This window comes from Cupressus sempervirens, chromosome 9, assembly GCF_028749045.1.
Source record: "Cupressus sempervirens isolate cs-2001-9-10 chromosome 9, ASM2874904v1, whole genome shotgun sequence".
Lineage (NCBI taxonomy): Eukaryota > Viridiplantae > Streptophyta > Pinopsida > Cupressales > Cupressaceae > Cupressus > Cupressus sempervirens.
Genome location: NC_143126.1, coordinates 180,438,527 through 180,454,439, shown reverse-complemented (window position 1 = coordinate 180,454,439; position 15,913 = coordinate 180,438,527).

Sequence of the window (15,913 nt, the reverse complement as noted above, 5' to 3'; positions counted from 1 at the left end):
CTAGTTAGAGGATTTACAAACACTTACATGAAGTGCCACCCTATTAAAGGATTTACAATAGGTTTTTAAACCCACCTAATTTAATAGGACTTTCATGACCTTATCCAAAGGTTCTCCTACCTAGTTGTTAAGCTAACCTATCAACATAGGATTTCAACCTCTAATACAATTGTGAGAGAGTATTAGAACATTTGACCTAATTGAATGCAATCTCAAATTGTTGGATTCAGGTACTAAATTTTCTCTTCTTGTTCTAATTCTTTCTTGATCTAATTTCTAAATTTATCCCCTACTTTGTTCGGATCAACTAGATGTGTATTTGCCATCCATTTCAGTAAGTACTTGACACCTTTGCTAATTGCTTTATTCTGCAATTTGATAACTCCATCAATAACCTTCTCAACTCTTTTCTTAGCAATCTCAACAACTTCAATATGGTGTCATTGTCTCCTTATAAAGATATTGTGGACTTAGGGTTTTCTATATATTCATGAACTTGAAATTCCTACTCAAATCCTTTGTTTTCACTTGTTGGTTGCATCCTATCTCCAATTTTTTGATTGGCTGCATGTTGATTTCATAGGTAATTGTAAGGATTCAATCTTATCTTCTTATCCTTTCATGAGTCATACAAAAACTATTTTACATCTTAATTTGTGATGGCACAAACTCTTATGTTGATCTTGAGTTACTTGGCACATATTGTATTCTCGATGCTTGGTACATACTATTTTTGGATTGCTCGACATCTACTACATTTTTCATTTTCTCAGCACCTATTATATCCTAGTTTGCTCGACGCCTATTATATCTTGTATTGCTTAGCACATGAATTTTCCTAGATCACTCAGCATACATTATGTACTCAACATATATAGTGAAAATAGTTAAGTGTGTTGACACTCAATTATCAAGACTATTCTTTTCACCAACAAAGATGATATAGTTAAGCTTTTTGTGAACCCAAAAATTGCTTTAAAAAAGTACAACACAAAGAGACCAAATTATGAATTAAATTGGTGCAAAAATGAGGCTATATGTGAAAAAAATTTGTCAATGGTTTTTGACAAACCACCATACAAAAATTTAGACATTCCATTCTATTTGATTAGGAAACTATATACTAAATTTGTGTTGGGCATCAAGGTGAACTAGTGGAGAATCAGTGTTTTAGGCGCACCTATGTAGGGTCATGGAAGACCTAGGCCTCCTAGGTTATTTTTGCTTGTAGTGGTGTAAGACACATCCCTAGGATAATAATGGGACTAACCTATTCCTAAGTTGAGGTATACTAACTATAGAAAGCCTTGTGAGGTCATTGCATGATTAGGTCAAAATAGGACATTTTTGTGATTTGGAGGGTGAAATGGCCAAATAAGTTATTTAAGGTCTCTTTTAAATGTTTTAAGTCCATTTAAGGATTTTGGTAAAATTTGGTAGCCTTTGGACTTGGGATGGAGCTTGGTAACTACCCAAAATAGTTAAGATTTGACTTGGGATGAGTATTTAAGGAAATCCTTTACCTATTGAAGGGGTGGGAAGTTTTGGTTAATTTGTATGTAAAGATTGGACAACATGAATACAATTACAGTTCTTGTTTTCTAAGTTTTTCTTTCATTTTCATGGATTGAATTCAAATTTACAATGTTTAGAAGTATTAGAGGAATTCAATATAAGGTTATATATATAATTTTTTTGTGATTTTGTAGGTTTCTTGTTGGTAAATAATTTATTTTTGTTGCATGCCTACCTACTGTTTTGAATCAAGCAATTAAGCAAAATGGGGTCATAGCTCTTCTTCCCACCATACAATCTATACAAGATTTTGGGAGTAGGAAAATGACTCATTTTACATATTTAATAGTGAAGGAGGGGCCCTAGGAAGCAAGGAAGATTAATTTTGGTGATTCGCTAGGCGAGCCAAAAATGCATAGCTAGGAATCCAAGTATACAACAGAGGTATTAGGAGGGATTGAATGCCTAGATTTCTTCAAAAAAAGCTTGGAAGAAGGTAGACACATGATAGTAAAAGCATTAAGGCCAATGGGGAGTATTGGTGATAGGTCTTTAGAGGGGAAAACCTAAGTTTTCTAGATAGATTTGTAAATTCTTAAAACCCTTATGTTTAGGCACATTTGTAGGTTGTATTATACAGATGGCTTGGGCAACTGAGACCTCAATAATTCTTTAGTACTCTAAAAAGGGTATCTAGATTATTGGTTAGGTTACCCCCTTATTAAGAATTTTTTTAATTTATTCCATTTTTTCATCAATAATATGGCTAATTGCTTGTAGCCCTATTTGAGAGTTTTGGAAGCGAATAATGTGTTTTTGTGAACTCAATTAGGGTTCTAATATCCAAAGTGATTTTGGATCTTGGAAGGGATTCAAAATTAACTTCAAAAATACCTATTCTTATTTATGGAGTGTTTGACAATGAAAAGGAGGTATGGTGTGGAGTTTATGTTGAAGAAACATTGATTAATGCAAGCCTAAGAAGTAATGGTGAAAGAGTTGTTGTTTTAACTTATTGGTGTTCACAACTTGAATGGATGAGGACCTCATGGGTAGGATCCTAAGGTGTGTAGGATAGGGAGAAACCCCATTAGGTGAGGAGAAATACCTAAGGAGACCCTAGAAGGAAGTTGGGGTAGGAGAAAGACTAGTGAACTACATCAAAATGATATCATAGCAAGTTAAAGACTTGGGAAATTAGTATATGTCTGAAGCTACTAGAGAGTTAGTGAGTGAGTTAGGCATGGTGACAAATGAAAAGCTAGCCAAAGAGGGTGATGAGAAATAGGAGAAGAATAACCTCCTTAAAGATTCCTTAGAAGAGGTGAAGTTAAAGTTGGATGTAGTTGCTGATGTAGCCAAGTAAAGAGAAGAAGAAAGCAATAAAAGGTGTAAAGTGATAGCAAAGGAAAATGTTCTCCCTAAACCAGACCATCTCTTGAATGAAGATCCTTTCTTAAAAGCCATAAAATCCTTAGTAGGGAAGGCCTTGGAAGGTGTTTCCCTATTTAGTGGGAAGATGGACATTGATGCAATGATGGATTGGATAGATGGGATGGAGAAAAACCTTGAATTTGAAGGGGTCTCAGAGGCACAAAAGGTCAAAGTAGCCAAGGAAAGACTCAAAGGGTCAGCATTGACATGGTGGAAATATATCCACGATGAAAGGGTTAGAATGGGAAAGAAGCCTATAGCCAATTGGAATGCCATGGTAACCAAACTAAAGAAGAATTTCCTACTAGAGCATTTTGAAATTCAACTTCACAAGAGGAGACAAGGACTGAAATAGAGAGACTTGGATGTGGCTTCTTATATAGAGAAGTTTCAGAGGTTGTGCCTTAGGTCCAAGAAGAAAGAATGGCTAGATACTTGGGTGTTCTAAAGTGGAATATTCAAGAGGAGGTAAGCTTGTGGACACCTACTACTATTAAAAGGTGCCATCAACTAGCCCAAAAGGTGGAAGGATAAAATAGGAAGATGGGGGATTCTAACTTCAAGGATAGGGGCAAGGGAAGAAATAAGAGGGGTCAAAGAGGAGGATATCAAGGTAGAGCTAATGAATAGAGGAAACAAGGTGAGATCAAACTCACTAAGAAAGCCACTAAAAGCACTCCTAGAGGAGGTTATAATAGAGGAAGAGGTAACCAAGGAGGCTCTAGAAGAGGTAGAGGATCAAGTAGAATTAAATCTTACTTTTATAGGATGAAGTTATATAACTATGGTCAACTAGGACATCCATCATATAGATACCCTATGTAATACCCCAAAATTGGCACATTGCCATCCTAAACCAATTTTTGTTTATCCAGTCAATCCTAAGTCCTATTTTACTAGGCAATCTTGATTCTGGTAATTGCTACATGACATAAGTGTCAAATGTATAAAACCCTAATCTACATTAATTGCACTCTATATTTAATTACTAAGTATTGACTCAAATTAGCTACAATAAACCTATTAATTAAGTTTAATTTAATTATAAGTCTTCATACTTTAATTAAATTAAAATTATCTTTTTAGCTAATGTACAAGGGAATTAAATGTATTTGATTTAATAACATATATACTTATTTTAATTTATTGAATTTAATTTTTCAACTAATTAAGATTATGTATTTATGAGGTCTTATTCTATTTTATTAAATTAAATATTCTCTCCAAATTCCCTCTTTAGTTTAGAAATGGAAACTTTGAGTGAATTGGAATTGAAAATGGAATTAACTTAGTTAACTCTTTCTCACACTCAGAAGAGAACCAGTTAACTCTTCATGACACTCAAAATTGAATTAGTTAACTTCATTTGCACAAGGAAGTTTCCACTCTAATTAAATCTCATTTCCAATCTCAACTGTCTGTTCTACTTGATCTTGACCATTGATTGACTTCTAGGATTCTATTTAAAAAGCCTTTAGTTCCTCATCATAGATATCATCAAGGTCTATGTTATTCAAGTATGGGAATGGTATATGATCTTGTGCATTTCATGGAACATATGGGTTAGTATGCACTAACCCCATCTATATTGCTTATGTGCCTCCAACATTAACTGCAACATTTGTCCCCATTCGCTCTCTAAACAATGCTAACCTCTATCTAACATCACAAAGCAATTGATAAATATGCCCAATACTAATGGTAACCTATGCATTAGTCTATATGTATGTTCTAGTTCATCCTAGGTGAGGGCTCTACCCATCATAAGATCCTCCTAGAAAATGGCCCTTAGTGCCTTTGTACCTATCTGTGGCACTTTTTCATACACTACCCATGGCCCATGGACTGGGATGTGTAGTATCATGTACATGTCCTCTAGAGTGATCATCATCTCTCCCTAGGGTAGATGGAAGGTGTTTGTCTTCAAATGGAAATTCTCAACCAGTACTTTCAATGAGCCATGATTCCCCAGCAATGCAAGAATCTAACAAAGATATGATAGTCCAAGAGCATCAATGTATGTGAAGTCAGCATCATCTAGCTATTATAGAAAATTCTGTAAGGCATGTAATGCTATCTAAATCTGACATTGGGAAGCTTAATAGTACACACAAAAATAATAGGCACATGATTAGTCTCAGATAAGTGAACGCGGTGAATGAAAGTGCAAAATATCAATGAGAAAATCAATTTTCAAACATTAAATTTTGTACCTTACACTATATTTTTGCATGAGAATTCATGTTCTCATGTGAGCTTGCACATATTTATGTAGGAGTCTTTCTTGTGTGAAAACATTGAAAAGATTGAGTGAAATAACAAGCCAATTTAGGGTTTCTTGTTAGAATTCTTTAGAATAACTGAGAGGGGGGGTGAATAAGTTATTCAAGGTCTAGTACAACTTTTTCATCTAATCCTTAATGGCACATAACTGAAATTGTCATGCATGCAATTAAAAATTAAACAACCATGAAAGATAACATGCATCAAACCATAACACTAAGGATTTTCATGACCTAGAAACCCTCCAGGAATAAGAAGGTAAAACTAGGGTGTGGATGATACCCGCAATATAACTACGCAATTGATTTCAACCACTTCTAATGGTCTGCCCTATTAAAGGCTAGAACACATTGTTAAATGTGACCCTGTTAAAGGATTTCTACACCCTATTAGGAGTGTTACCTATTAGAGGACTTAAGAATATTCAACTTGTAATGTCACCCTATTAAAGGATTTACATAGAGCTGTTAAGCTCACCCAAGTCCATCGGATTTATAGTCACCTTCTCAAAAGAATCTTTCATTCCTCTCTAAGGATCTCCTATCCTCCTCCTAAGGATCTCTTTATCCTTCTCCTAGGGATCTCTTTATCCTTTTCCTGAGGCTTATCCACAAAGCCATTAAGCTAACCTAGAAATGTAGGATTTCAATATCTAATACAATGGTAAGAGAGTATTAGAAGGGTTTTGACCTAGTTCAAATTGCAACTTTAACCTTGCAGATTTCATATCACTCTTTAGTTCTTTTCTTTGCTTGGCTTTCGTCCCTTGAAGTGCTGATAGCTTGTTCACCCTTCAAGATCTATCTCCTTGAGTTCTTCCACTCATTATGCCAATGCACTCCATGATCACTTTATCAACTTAGAGTCTTGATGCTCTATACTTACACCCCTTGGCTTCTACACACCACCATACTTATGACCAACTCCCTCTCATACATTTGCACTTGATCTCTAACCTGTAACTCCTTATAAAGAAGTTATGTTCTTCATTTCCTGCTCATATCTTGATTTGATCTTCAAAAAATGGTATTATTTTCCCTCCAAATTGCTTCTTCTAGAAACTTCATGATAAATCCATTAGCATTTTCCTTGAATTGGTTTGCATGGTTTACCTAAGATTCTGTGACATCTACTCATCATCCTTATCATCCAACTAATTCACAAAATTTGATGTAACAAACTTATCACTACTGATCTAGTGAATCTTTGACTTGAAAAATAATGTAGCAACTCGGCATCATTGGTTTACTGATGCTTGGCACTAACCAATTCTATGTTACTCATCACCTAAATATCACTAAGCTTCTGTATCATTCTCGACACCTAAAGTTACTCATCATTTGATCTTCACTTGGCACCTGATCTTCACTCGACACCTAAAGGTTTCTCGGCACCTAAAGATCACTTGTCACACACTAAAGTTCAACTTGCTTATCTTCAATTGAGAATCTATTCGGCTCTAACTAGCTTGCTTAGCTCTCTCCAATGAACTTAGTTAGGCTTTACAAATGACTTAGTTAAGCCTTACATCTTTGATGTGTCTTAGTGTGTCCAACCTCTTAGAGTATGTCATCAATACACTATTTCATCAATGGCTTAGCTGATCTTTATACTTCATTACAACATCATAACTTCAACCTTTCTCTAGGTACTCTAGTTACATCTTATTGATTGCCACCTCCTTGACAATCAACCAATTGATAGTATTTGGATCACTTAAGAAATTTTCATTCCTACAAGTAACAAGTCTGAAATCAATCAAAAAATAATAATTGAAAGCATTCTTTACTAGTTCCATTATTCTTCATTCATGATCATTTCAATCATTTCCAACAATCTCTCTCTTTGGCATTGACGACAAACCAAACTAATCAATTGATCAACTTAGTTACCACCAAAATTACATACATTGTCTGCTTGATATATAACTCCTTCTTTTGCTGATACAAACTGATACAAACTAAATCCTTTATGCTACTTCTACCTCTGGACTGTTCAATCCTTACTTTTTATTCTTGATCCTTCATAGCTGCTTGTTGATTCTTATCTCTTCTGAATCTCCCTCTTTCATATATCTCTCATATATATATATATATATATATATATATATATATATATATATATATATATATATATATATATATATATATATATATATATATATATATATATTGTTGGAATATTCAAATATGGAAAGAGTACTTATGAGAGGGGGGGTGAATCATAAGTAACAAAACTCATGCATCAATAACACTTAACACCGGAATTTTGGTAACCCAAAAACCCTCCAGGAATAAGAAGGTAAAACTGGGGTGGGGATGATACCCACAAAAAATTATTGCAGCAATATTGTTCAACCACTTCTGATCGTTTGCCCTGTTAAAGGCCTGCCTTGTTAAAGGCTTTACACTATATTAATAGTGACCTGGTTAGAGGATTTACAAACACTTAACATGAAGTCTCACTTGGTTAAAGGATTTTAATCACCTAATCAAAAGGATCTTTACAAAATAGTTGTAAAGCTAACCTATCACCATAGAATTTTCATTCTAATACAATTTCTAGAGAGTATTAAATACAATAAACCTGATAGATTACAATCCTTGATTACTGAATACAAGCTCCTTTTCGCCTTCTCCTGATCTTGATCCTTTGTGATCTGATAACCCTTGCTTCTGAAAATAGATTTTCTTATGCACCCTTGTATGTCCTTCCATATGTATATTTACAATGAAATTTCATCTTCCTTATAAAAACTTCAAAGACTTAGGGTTTGATTTGGATCTATGATCTATATTGAATTTCAATTTCCCACTCAATACTTATCTTTTGCTGATTGGTTGCATGCCTTTACCATTTTTCTTATTGGCTACATGAAAATTACATAGGAAAAATAAAAGTTTCGATCTCATCATTAAATCCTTCGAGATTTACCTTCTGTCGGCTGCAAAAACTATTTGCATCATAGTTTGTGCAATTTCAAAATTTTATGCTGATCTACTGAGCTACTCGGCTCCTGAACTATTTTTGATACTCAGCACATGCTGTTTCCTAGATAGCTTGACACCTGAAAAAAATTGTATCACTTGACACATGTTGTACTTGGCACTTGTTAACACTCGGCACCTGTTGTACTCAGCACTTGTTATCACTCGGCACCTGTTGCACTCGGCACTTGTTATCACTCGGCATCTGTTGCACTCGGCACTTGTTATCACTCAACACCTTATCTTACTCGGCACTTACTCTTGATCTTGGTTAAGTGTATTGACACTCAGTTGTCAAATTTATTCTTTAAGCTAACATTCTCCCCCTTTGACATGAGTGGCAAAAAACACTTAATTAAGATCCATGTGACTCAGTAATTTTATCCTACATTCAAAATTTGCTCCCAAAATTTGCTATCTCCCCCTTTTATCATACTTATCATTTCATTCTTGTATTTAACTCTTATTCTTATTACTTTTTCTCCCCCTTTTTGACACTTATGTCAAGGGTCTTTACAGTGAAATGTCATACTTGGCCAAAAATGTGTTGTTTACTTTAAGGAGTACCTTCAGAGTTGCATCCCAATTTGCTAGTGTGACATCTAATGTCTTATGCTGGATGGAAATCTCTGCTGCTAGGTGTACAAGTCCATCAGATGAAGAAAGATTGGGGTCTTTCCTAAGGATTGTCTCTGCCTTTCTCTGCTCCTTGTGAAGTAGTTCCAAATGAGGAGTAATTGACGATTGAATTTGTATCAATTTTTCTTTTGTGGTTGCCTCCTCTACTGCTAAGACAACTAACTCTCTTTGTGTGTGAAGCAATTGGACAAAATGCTTCTCACTCTGACCTGGATCTATGGGGAGTTGCATGCTAGAAATTTTCAGATTGTTTTCCAAGCTCAGTATTTTTTGGCTAGTGTCTTGTGTGAATGTGGAAAAATCACACAACTTGTTGTATAGGGAAAAGATGTTTCCTAGTACAATTTTAACTATTATAACTTTCTTTGCCAGTTCTTCTTGTCACAATGCTATATCACTGAATATTTTACTATTTACTTTACCTTGGAACTTCTTTTCTGACCATTCAAGCAATTTGGCATTTGTTTCCTGGTCTTCATTAGTCACCTGGTCAACTATATCAGATAGTTGTTCTATAATTGGTCTTGACTCATTTGGAGATTGTAAGAAAAAAGCTTCCGTGAATATGTCTTTAATTTCATTCAATGTAAGCTTATGTTTGTATTCCTTTCTTAGTGCTTCTTGTCTCCTTCTTTTGTCTAATGCACTCTGAATTTCATTAATCTTTTCTTTAGTAAGAGTGCTAGATTCATAATATGGGATCTTTATTTCTTCATCAAGCTCAGGAACTCCATAGTGAAGTCTCCTGACTGTCTTTGATCAGCTCGAGCCTAGTGTCCTGATTTGCAACTGTAATCCATCTGTGCTCGTCTACTGAAGAGTTTGTGTTGGAGTACCAGATTTGGGTAATGCAACCAGTGTTTGTATTGTAGTCTCCTCCTTCTTCTTTGTCTCATCTTTTTCTTTAGCTTAAATATCCCTTTTATGAATGCTAGGTGGGGTTGAACTTGTTGGTTGTTCAGATGTTTCTTTTATTTCCCCTGCTACTGTACTCGGCACTTGGAGTGTATGAGTGACTATACTTGGTGGAGGTGGTGGTGGAAGGAATAGAATACTAGTAGTTTGTATGGTCAAAGGTGGAACTTTTTCTTTTACCTTGACTTCTGGATTCTGTAATTCATCAACACTGACCAATACCGGATTTGAACTTAATTTTGCTACAAGTGATGATTGGTCAAGGATTTCCAAATCCTCTACAGTTAATGGATTGATGTTTAGATTTGAAGTATCTGTAACATCCTTTATTTTTATGATATCTATAGGTGTGATGGTGGCATGAGGAGGACTAGGAGGAGATACCTATATGTCTTGCACACTTTGATCTTGTGGCTCAGCTATATCTTTCTCTTCCTCTTTCTCCTCATTATGTGCCTCTTCTTCCTTTTCTTCTTTTCTCTTCTTCTCCACTAGTTCTTTTTCTTTTTCTTTGGTTTCTGATACTTTCTTTTCCTTTGTCTTGGCAATTGCCTCTACCTTATATTCTTCATTATATGCATCTTCAATTTTCTTATAAACTATTTTCCACAATCTTGTGGATTTAGTAACTACCTCTTCAATTTTATTTTGCAATATGTTGAATGCTCTATACTTGGGAGTGAATCTGTTATTATGCCTTTTTACAGCATTTATTATTTGATCTTTGGTCAAATCAGGCAACAATCTTGCTAATTTTGACTCCCTTATTTATTTTTCCATTTGTAAACAAAAATGCCATTTATCCTCTACAATTTTATAGAATTCTCTTGGGATAGATTCATCTAATTCTAGAGGTGTGTGCTTATACTCAGCCATCATAGCATACACAGATTCCTCTAATTTATTTTTCTCTTCTTTGGTGAGCTTAGAAAAATTCAGGTTCTTTAGACCTTTTAAATCATTATTTCTAATTTTTGAACATAATTTATCAACAGCAGTCTGGGGTTTGTGTCTTACCACTTGAAATTTACTATTGTCTTCTGACTCTATTTTCTCCTCATCTATTTCAGGTTGGGGAATAAATTTCCTTTTCTTTGACTCAGTAGCAGTCTTCTTTGAGTCTTTCTTCTTTCCTTTTGCCTCCTCTTGGGCTTTTTGTGCTGCAACCCTTGTGGTCGGTCTCTTAGGTGTAGGGGCAGCTTCTTTCTTCCCCTTGGATTTAGGAGCAGAAGGAGTTGTGGTCTTTCTCTTAACTAGTGCTTCCTTGGCTTCTTCTACCTCAACACTTTCATCTTTGTCTTCTCCTAACCCTTGAGTCTGACCTTGAAGTTTATCTCCTTCTTCTTCAATGTCTTCTCCCTCTTCTCCTGTTGTTCCTTCTTCTTCTTCCATGCCAAATTTTCTTTTGATTTGTCTCACCATTTTCTCTTTCTTCTTTACTACTGAAACAGTCTTCAAATCTATTATCACCTTTGATTTGACAACATCATGGGTTCCACATTTTTTTGCATTTTTATCAGCTTCTTCTGCAAGTAGAGTTGTTATTGCTACAGAGGCTTGATCAACATCAAGTTCATAACCTAGTGGCCTAAGCCATCTTATTCTAGGTATAACTGCTTGTATGTAAGTATAATCTATATCTATAAGAAAACAAATATTATTTTCATATTTCTTAGTCAATGAGACTGGAATTCTCATTCTTTGTTTCATGAACTTTTTGAAGTCCTCAAAATAACCAGTCATTTGGGCATCAAAATTTTCACCTATTTGTTTAATGTATCCATTAATTTGTTCAACAATTGTTTTATCTAGATTCCATTTTACTTTACCCATAGAAGGAAATTCTTTCATCAAATAGAAAAACATACACATCAAAACTGATCCAAATTTGCATTGAGCTCCCTCTCTCTTCCTTATAGCTGCCAGATTTTCATTAATTTGTTGAAACATGAGCTCTGCCAGATCATAAGTGTGATCTCTTTTGATTATCTTGTATGCAACATCAACTGCTATACAAGGTACACTGTTCAACCAATAACCCTTTGAATAGTTTTCTTGGTGAATTTTACTGGCCCTGACTCTAACCAAAAAGCTCCGTCATGTATTCGGCTCAAAACTATCCATACCCATTCTATTTTGAAAATAGTCGGAAATGCTAGGGTTTTGGTTAACCCTTTTCTTTCAATTATTGAAAACTCATTTTTTAGTACTTTGTTTTCACATAGTTTATCATATGCATTATGAATTTCTAAGTCTCCTATGGCACCAATTTTTCAATTATAACATCTGCAAACATCTTGGACCATAACAACTTTATCCGAAATAACTGATAATGCACCTGCAGGATCATTCTTGTATGCTACTTCTAGAATGGGCTTAAATTCAAGTTGTTTAACTTCATTGCTGACCAACTAAACTTCATGACTCTCTATACCCTTAGTGGTTCCTAACCCAGATGCCATTGTTTGCCAAACTAGGGTTTATAATTTAAACAAGTTTATAAGTCCTACGTAGCTTGACACTTAAGTAAAATACCTTAAATTGATGAAATTTGTCTTGAATCGCTGTTGAAATCTTCACGAATGGCTTCTAAGCTGATATTGATCTTCTCCGCTCTTTTTCAGCTTTGCTTCTTGTTCGAATGGTGGGAAAATGATCGAAAATTGGATTTATGTACCCTACAAAATAGAGTAATAAATTCTTAGTACGCTGTCAACTGTCTACTCGGCAATTGAAAGGTTTCATCATGACTCAGATCCCATTATGTTTTACTTTACTCGGCTCTTATTGATATTTCATAGGTCAGCATCAACTATCAACTCGGTCGTTGTTAGAAACTCGGCTCCTGAAGGCAACTTTGACATATCTTCAAAAAGTTCTCAATTTTGACTTAGCATCTTTGGTTATGCTGATTTCATTTTTGCAGTTCTTATATGTCTTGGGACTGATTTATGATGTAACTTGGTTTATCAATCCCTCAAACTTGTTTTGCTTAATTTGATGAAGTGTGATCACTTGACCTATTAGATGAAGTGATCTTTGTACTTGATGTGCTAGACTCATCTTTCTTCCTCCATGTCTTATTCATTTCACTTCTGATATGTCCAACATCTATCTTTGCCTTTCCATTGCTAAACTCAGAACGTGATGCCTTTGACCTTGTTGGGCAATTCCTGCTAACATGACCAGTTTTTAAGCAACTGAAACATGTGGTTTGACTCAACCATATTTTGTAGTTACCTCTAAAATGTGTTCTTATGTAGTTCTGTGGGATATGTCCATATTCTTGACAATAGTGACAGCTGTTCCTGGTGGTGTAATCCCAAAATTCATGGTTTGATGTCTTTGCTGGTTGATTTACTGTCCACATAGGTTTTGATCTGCATTCAAATGCCCTATGTCCATACTTTTTTCAATTATAACAATTTCCATCAAATCTTTGAGTCCTTGTGACATTGGATTCACAATTTTGTGTCTTATGTCCTTGCATGTTGCACTTGTGACAGAAACTTTTGGGTATGTTTGATTGATTGAATCTTCTACTCCTGCACACATTAGCTGTATGTCCCTTCTTATTACAGAAATGACAAGTGGGTTTTGAATTCTTACCTTTATCACTTCTTTGTTCAGCACTCTTTGAAGATTCTCCAACTTCAGTGCTATTGTATCCTAGTCCTGATGTATCATGGGCAGATTTTGGTGATTTCAGCAACTGTTCAAAATACTTGATTGCTTCACTTGATTTTTTGAGATTCTCTACTACCTCTTTTTCTCTGTTCAATTCATTCTACATTTGTTCATTTTGCATCTTCAAGGTAGAGATCTCAATATCTTTCATATTGAGTTCATGACGAAGATTCATCATTTGGGCAAGTGTATCCATCTGCATGTTTGAGATCCTTGTCAGTTCAGTACATTTTTCTTCAAGTCTGTTTGCAAGATTCCTTTTTTCATTTTCCATCATGACCTTATCATCAACTACTCTTTTATATTCTTGTTGATATCCTCTGCATCACTCTTCTGATATTTCAATGATTTGTTCTTGTTGATGCAGGGCAACTTCTATGTTGCTTTAGACTACTTGAGTTAGGGGTATTACCCCCAACTTGCCTCTAAGATATTCATAAGCATCCTTGGGCAATGGTTTGGTGAAGATATCTACAATTTGTTCCTTTGTGTGAATGTACTCCATCTTCACTTGTTTGTCTTCCATCAATTCTCTGACATAGTGATACTTGATTGCAATATGCTTGATTTTAGCATGCATTACTAGATTCTTGGATATGTTTATAGCACTTGTATTATCATAGGTTTGGTTTCCTCTTCTTTCATTCCTTTCAATAGATATTTGAGCCACACAATGTTTGTGCAATTGACTACTGCTACCACATATTCGATTTCTGTAGTGGACTAAGATGTGCATGTTTATTTCTTGCTAGTTCAAGTAACTAGCCTTTTACCTAAGAATAATGCTCCTCCACTTGTACTTTTCCTATCATCAATGTTGCCTCCCCAATTTGCATCTATGTATGCATTGAGCTCAAACTTCTAATTCCTTTTGTAATATAGGCCAAAATCATCAGTTCCTTTGAGATACCTCATTATCCTTTTTACTGCCATGAAATGATTTTCTCTAGGATTAGCAGAGAATCTAGCCACTATTCCAACTGCTAGTGCTATGTGTGGTTTGCTATGTACAACATATTGAAGTTTTTCAATCATGGATATGTACATTGTTTGATTGACTTCAATTGATTCATCATTTTTGGATAGCTTATGTCCTATTGCCATTGGTGTGCTGACTAGTTTGGAGTCTTCTAATCCAAATGTCTTGAGTATCTCTTTGATGTATTTTGATTTTGTCATAAATATGCCATGTTTTAGTTGATGTACTTGCAACCCTACAAAGAACTTGATTTCTCCAAACATTGACATCTCAAACTCATGTTTCATTTTGTTAGCAAAACTTTTGCAAAGTGCTTCCTTTCCTGCAAAAACTATATCATCCACAAAGATTTTAGATACAATGATATCATTACCTTCTTTTGATTTGAAGTACATGTTGATGTTATCATCAGTTCTTTCAAATTCTATTTGCACTAGATACTTGTGAAGTCTCTCATACCAAGCTCTAGGGGCTTGTGTTAATCCATATAGAGCCTTATGCAATTTGCATACTTTATTTTTTTTATTTTCATCAACAAAACCTTCTAGTTTCTCTATGTAGACTTCTTCTTCAAGTATACCATTCAGAAATGCTGACTTAACATCCATTTCATAGACTTTAAATCCTTTGAAGGCTGCATATGCTAGTAAGGTCCTTACTCCTTCCATTCTGGCAACTGGAGCAAAAGTGTCTCCATAGTCTAGTCCTTCTTCTTGTGCATACCTTTTACAGACTAGTCTTGCCTTGTTCCTTGTGATTTCACCATTCACATCTAACTTGTTTCTGAACACCCACTTCATTCCAATCACATTTTTATTAGTTGGTCTTGAGACTAAGGTCCATGTCTTGTTCTTCTCAATATGTTCTATTTCTTCTTTCATAGCATTGTACTAGTCATCATCTTTTATAGCTTCACTTACTATTTTTTGTTCCATTTTGCTGAGCAGACATGTTTCACTTCTAAGTCTATTCCTTGTCATTGGTCTTGCCTCTTTGTTTCCAATAATTTGATCTGTAGGATGATTTCATCTTACATACTTTTCCAATACTAGTTCTTTCCTTGTTTGCATGTTGTCTCTTTTATAATCTAAACCCTCATGCATATTTTCATCAAGTATTTATTCATTTTCTTCATCTTGGTTGTTCTCAGAATCTATATGAACATTTTCTGTATTTTGCAGCTCGGCTTCTGAATGTGTCTGTTGTTCGGCATTCACTGTCTGTGACTCGACAGATGCTGGATTTTGTTGTTGATTGTCATTTTGAGTTGTAACTTCACCACTATTAGGTATACCTTCATAAAAGTATACAAAGGTCTTGTATTCTTCTACTTTCTTGGTGTTCTCAATAGTTTGAACTTCTACAAGCTCATCAAATTTCACATTTCTGCTTTCTACTACTTTGTTAGTATTAAAATTCAAGCACTTATAAGCTTTGCTTCTAGTAGAATAACCAAGAAATGTGCCTTCCTCAC